We start from the raw sequence: 6,917 nt of genomic DNA, 5'->3' as shown, positions 1-6,917 counted from the left end.
CATACACACATACACACATACACACATACACACATACACAAACACAAACACACATATGCACACACACACATAGACATTTAAAATTTCGGCACGCCCCTTTCTTTGTTCCACCATCAGATTTTTGTTACTGCATGAAATGAAACAAGATTTGGCACATCTACTAATGATATTATTGTCTTCCTTAAGAGGCCCCTCAAAATTCGTTTTGATGCATTTTCACAAACTCAAACGGATTCCATTCAAATTCGGTACGATTATGGCTTTTGGTCCAACTTCGGTCATTGGCTATAAATTTTTTTCCATAACACTTCCAATATTCGAAAAAATCGATAAATCGATATCCCTTATGGGATTTTCCATTCAAATCCACTCAAGTTTAAGGTCTACGGGGAACGCAAATTTCCACTTTGCCCCGGGCGCTGTTTACCTCCACCACGCCAAGCTGTTAGGGTTAGGGTTAGGGTTAGTGTTAGGGTTTGGGTTAGGGTTAGGGTTAGGATTAGCTGTTTGGGTTAGGGTTAGGGTTAGCTGTTCGGGTTAGGGTTAGCTGTTAGGGTTAGGTTTAGTGTTAGGGTAGCTAACCCTAACCCTAACAGCTAACCCTAACCCGAACAGCTAACCCTAACCCGAACAGCTAACCCTACCCCTAACTGCTAACCCTAACCGCTAAGCCTAACCGCTAACCCTAACCCGAACAGCTAACCCTACCCCTAACTGCTAACCCTAACCGCTAACGCTAACCCTAACTGCAACCCTAACCCTCACCGCTAACCCTAACCCTAACTGCTAACCCCTAACCGTTAACCCCTAATCGCTAACAGCCATTTAGGAAATTTGCAAGAAAGCCCGGGCAACGCCGGGCATTACTACTAGTACACATATATACCACAACATACACACACACACACACACACACACGCACACACACACACACACACACACACACACACACACACACACACACACACACACACACACACACACACACACACACACACACACACACACACACACACACACACACGGAGACAGAAACAGAGCGATAATTTCTCACCTTGGACCCGGGTCATTCAAGATCAAAGGACGTGAGAGAATTTCTTGTCATCCAATAAAAATATTGTGACGGATCTCGTCCCCATTCAGAGCCTGCGTGTTGCCTGTGGTGATTTTTCTGCTCCCTTCGCCGCCGCATAAGCAAAAGCATTTCCCTTTGAAACCATATCTGTCATTTTTGTATACACTCAGCATTTCGCTACCGCTATGTGTTCTGATAAGTGAATTGCTTCTATTAGTTCAGCTATGAGCTTACCATTGTTGATGGTGGTACTGGATTATGTTATGTACCCTCTAACTTTCCAAAGTGCTCTGACATCATGTGCTTCCCCATACGCATACTGAGAGTCCGTGTAAATAGTTGCACTTTTATCCTTTGCCAACATTCAGGCTGCGATAAGCACGTGTAAGTAAGTCTGCCTGCTGTGCTGAATGTTCTCCCACGACCATGAATGTGCCTCCAATACATGTCTCTCAACATACTGAGTATCCTGATAAGTGACCCGTCCGTTGCCCTCATCAATGACCCAGCTATGAAAAGGATCATTTCGGGATTTTGTAACGGGATGTCCTTCAGATCAGTTGGGGAAGTAGCGGTCTGCATCATTACCACCTCACAGTTATGTTATGTTCCTCCCTGTCCTCCTCTGTTGGCATTATGGATGTTAGATTCAATGCAGGACTCCTTTCAATGACTATGTTTGCAGGTTGAATCAATACCAAGTTGCACGTCATAGCTGTTACTGCCAACAAGTGCTGTGCTTTTTGCCTTTAGTAGGATAGAGACATCACAATGCGGTACATGCGTCATGCAAGACTCATGGTGACACCATCACAATCTGAACAGTGGCCTGTACCTCGTATGATGCTGCTACTTCTGCCCACAAACAGGGGGAAAACCCTTGCACCACTGCATCTAACTTGGTACTATAGTAAGCCATTGGACGCATCTTATTCCTGTGCTGCTGCATTAAGACGACTTGAGCAAACCCATCCCTTTCACGGGTGAAAAGGTAAAACGTTTTATCGTAGTTTGGCAGGCCCAAGGCTGGTGCTGTTGTTAGCGCTTTCTTAACTCTGGCAAAGTTCTCAGCATGTTCTGTCCACTCTGTCAGCTCAGGTTCTTTGTCTAACATCAAGTCTGACCAGCACTGCATAATCTGGCACCCATTGCCCACAGTATCCGGCCATCCCCAAGAAGCGTCTCGTTACCTTTTTCGTCTTTGGTTTTGGGACATTAAGTATCACTCAGATTCTCTCATCTGAGTCTTCTTGAGCTTCTGTCCAACACATGCCATACATAGGTAACTTGAGGCTCACACAGCTGCAGCTTATCCTTAGATACTTTGAGACCCTTTTCTGCTTAATCGAGTAACAAACTGTGTCTGGTTTTATTGATTACAATACAGTCACTGGATTTGGCACCACCAGGTGGACTGAAACTATGCATTTGTTAATTGCTCTTAAGTCTTGCATGATCCGCCATGTCCGTTTCCCCGGCTTCTTTACAGGCAAAATAGGCGTGTTGCATTTGCTTGCAGTTTCCCTAATTATTCCTTCATCGAGCAATGCTTTATGAACTGGTGCAATTCCTTTATTAGCCTCTTCACGAATAGGGTATTGGTTAATACTAGGTGGGGCCTTAGTTTCGTCTACTTTTATCGTTACTGGTTCAGCATCTTTTATCCATCCCACGTCATTAAGGTGTGTGGTCCACAATTCCTGTGGTACTTGTGCCAAAAGTTCCTCTTTGTTATCACTTGACAGCATCACTCCACAAGGGAGCTTATCGATTCATTCAAAAACAGTTATGGAACCCAAAAGAGGCTGCTTCCACATGTATTCTTCATCGCCACCGATGCGATACAAATTTCCATCCATCACCTGGTACAAATATTCCTGAGGACACTGTTTCAATCGAGTAATCATCAGTCTCATCTCCTTAGCTCTATGCCCCTCCACAACAGTCAATGTGATATGTGGTGCTACATGACTCTGTTGTTGCATCATTTTCTGCTGCTCCTGTGTAGTTCTTACCTCCAGTGCCATTCCCTCTTTTCCTATCCAAAGATCAGATGTTTCTACACCAAATTCGCTATCCAACATACCTTTGACCCAATTTTCATACTGACCATCTTCTCCCATGGCATCGTAGTACGCCGTACAGTGGAGGGGATATACCCATTTAATTCTGTTAATGTGGTAAGATTCAAATCAGGCTGCAAAATCAAGTATTCCATTCGGCTCCGTTACATTTTGTTGAGTTACATCCCGAACATTTCCTTCACACAACCACCACCAGACCACCACCGGTCCGACCAAACACGATAACATTCCCAAGGCATCTTCCTATTTTCTCTCTGGAATATCTACATACACCCCATCTGGTGTGCATCTCACCGTACATCCGAGGCGGCAAAGTAAGTCTCGTCGTAACAAATTTACAGGTGTGTTAGCTGCTAAAAAGAAAGCATGGCGGACCTCGAAAGGTCCGTGCTTAACAATTAATTTTTGTGTGACTCGGATTCTCTCGGCAACACCTGAAATTCCTACTATGTGAGCATTTTGTTGTGATGGTGGTGCATTAGGCATAACATCCATTCGAATTGTTGAGCAAGTAGCGTCCGTGTCCACTAGAAACGATGTCTTTCACATTTACCTTTAGATTTAAGACCGGCTCATCTAAAGGGGTTATTTTTTTTAACAGTGGTAGCGTGGTGTCAACTCGCTCTCACACCATCAATACCGTCTGCCCTGAGGCTTCTCTTGCCAATTCCCTTCCGGGTGATCCCTAAACTGCAGTTGGGGGTTTTGGAATCGGCTGTCGGTGATGCGGATATTCATGTCTCCAATGGCCCCGCAATTATAACACACATCTGGGCCTCAAGGGGGCCTTCGTGATGGTTTTTGGTTTCTACTCAACCCCTTTCCTGCCTGCCCCTGTCCTCCACTCTGGTCTGATAGGGGAGGGGATCCTGGAGTTTCATCATCTGATTCCTCTATAAGGCTGACATGCAGGGCGTTTTTTGTATATCTTGTCGAGGCTCGTAGAAGAGCTAACACACAACGCATAGCAAGGGGGGCATGAGACAAGAGGGGCGGGAGTGTTGTATACCTTGTCGAGGCTCGTAGAAGAGCTCACACACAACGCACAGCAAGGGAAGTATGAAACAAGAGGGGCAGGAGTGGGAAGGACAAAACAGTGTGGAACAGAGACATAAGGAGATCTGTGGAGGGAGAGGAACGGGGTGGGGAACACGGGGTACACAAGATGGGCATTACAGGGACTTTCAGGAAGGAAAGCAGGGAATTTGCAGGATGTGGGTTTGGGGTGGATTAACGGGGGTAGAAAATATCGAGGCTTGGATGGGGGTGATAAGAGGTGGTGGTGAACAGCTGTTTTGAAGGCCTGGAAGGAAGAATGGGATTGAACAGAGAGAGGGAGTATATTCCAAAGGTGGGAAAAAGAGGAATGAAAGAGCGAAGATGAGCAGTGATTCGTGATTTTGGTAGTTTTACCAGAAGTGGGTTGTTGGCGGACTTTGAGCGCCCTGCTGGAAATATGGTGCAGACAAGTCGCAGAAGCAGCGGGGGGGGGGGGGAGGGAAGACCGGAGAGGAGACGGTAGAAGACAGAAAGACCACTGACCAGCCTGTGGTGAGAGAGTGAGATGCCCAAAGACTCAGCCTCATCGCAGGAGATGACAATGATCTGAAATGCCTTGATTTCCACAGCATGAAGCCGAGAAAGGTGAGATGCACGAGCACCAGCCCAGAGAGGAGAGCAGTACTCTATCAGGCTGCGGACGAAAGCTTTGTATGTGGTCAGGAGCTCAGGTGGGCCGAGGAAGGACTTTGCACGACGGAGGATTCCCTGTCGGCCACTGGCTTTGGAGGCCAGGTTGGAAATGTGGCTTTCCCAGGAAAGATCATGGCAGATAGTGAGACCCAGAAGCTTGAAAGAAAGGACTTCTTCCAAAGGATTGTTGAGAATGTGGATGGGGGGGGAGTTCCAAACGGTTCATTCGGAGAGACATCGTGAGTGTGTGAGATTTGTCCGGATTGAAAGACATGTTCCACGTGTTGGACCAGTTTGTGATTTTACCCAGATCTGCAGTGAGCGAAGAAGCTGCTGCTTGCCGGTCTGAGGGATGACAGATGGTACGACAGAGGGTGGAGTCATCAGCAAAGAGATAAAGAGGATTTTCCAGAGAGTCGGAGAGATCATTGATGAAAACCAGAAAAGAACAGGGCCAGAACACTGCCTTGAGGAACTCCAGCCTGGACAGGAAGAGGGGACGAAAAAACTCCATTTAGGGCCACACATTGACTGTGAAAGGAGAGGAAGTATGCGAGCCATGAGTGGAGATGGCCTTGGATACCATAGGAAGAGAGTTTCGTGGCCAGGGCAGGGTGCCAGACCGTGTCAAAAGCACGTGATATATCCAGGGATACGGCTCGGATTTCATGTCCAGCATTGAAGACCTCAATACATTGTTGGGAGAACAGAAGTAGCATATCCAGGGTAGAGTGACCTGGTCTAAAACCAAATTGATGATCGGAAATCAAGCCATTGGAGAAGAGAAAGGATTTAATATCTGAAGCGATGATGGATTCCATAACGTTGCTGATGATTTGGAGAAGGCTGATTGGTCTGTAGTTGCAGGGATCTGTTTTTGCACCCTTTTTTATGCAGGGCAGTAATGTTTACCGATTTCCAAGCAGATGGCATATGACCTTTAGCAAATGAGAGGGTGGATAGAACAGAGAGAGAGAGAGAGAGAGAGAGAGAGAGAGAGAGAGAGAGAGAGAGAGAGAGAGAGAGAGAGAGAGAGAGAGAGAGAGAGAGAGAGGAAGAAGAAGAAGAAGAAGAAGAAGAAGAAGAAGAACAAGAAGAAGAAGAAGAAGAAGAAGAGAAGAGAGAATGGCAGGAGAGAGATGAGAGAGATGAGAGAGATAGAGAGATGAGAGAGATAGAGAGATAGGGAGATAGAGAGATAGAGAGATAGAGAGATAGAGAGATAGAGAGATAGAGAGATAGAGAGATAGAGAGATAGAGAGATAGAGAGATAGAGAGAGAGAGAGAGAGAGAGAGAGAGAGAGAGAGAGAGAGAGAGAGAGAGAGAGAGAGAGAGAGAGAGAGAGAGAGAGAGAGAGAGAGAGAGAGAGAGAGAGAGGCAGGTTTTTAGGACACGTGGGCTGATGCCGTCTGGACCGGTTGCAGAATCTGAGTCAAGGTTTGACAGCAAGCTCTCCACCTTGGCAGGAGAAAGGACACAGAGTCCAGGGACAGTTGGGTGTGACTGGATAACATGAGTACAGAAAGCGATGGGTTTTGTACACAACATTTCGATGCAAACACCAAGTTTAGGCATTCAGCCTTTTCACATGCGGTATCAGCAGTTTGGCCATTTGAGGTAAGGGAGAGGATAGAGGGGGAACATACACCAGAAACAAATTTGATTAGATGCCTCCAGGATTTGGAGGAGGGAGAGCGGTTTGAAAGTTCAGACTTGAGCTTTGAAATATGTTGTTTTCTGCCTCTCCTGCAGGTAGATACACACTTGTTCCGAGCTTTCTGGAAGGAACTGAGATTACCCTCAGTTGGGTTTGCCTTCCATGAGGCAAAGGCAAGTTGGTTCAGGACAACTGCCTCACCACTGCCTCTTTTCAGTGACAACTGCCTCTTTTCTTCTAAGGTAGTCCTGACATAGCCTGGAGGTATGTTTTGGGTTGTTATCTTGCTGTAGAATGAACACTTGACCAATTATGCATAGACCAGAGTGTATTGCATGGTGCTGCAAAATTCTGTGGTAGCCCTTTTGGTTCAGGGTGCCAGTCACTCTGTGCAAGTCACCGACTCTG

This window comes from Eptatretus burgeri, chromosome 10, assembly GCF_056783735.1.
Source record: "Eptatretus burgeri isolate ZD-2024b chromosome 10, Ebu_testis_v1, whole genome shotgun sequence".
Lineage (NCBI taxonomy): Eukaryota > Metazoa > Chordata > Myxini > Myxiniformes > Myxinidae > Eptatretus > Eptatretus burgeri.
This window is presented reverse-complemented; position numbering follows the sequence as displayed.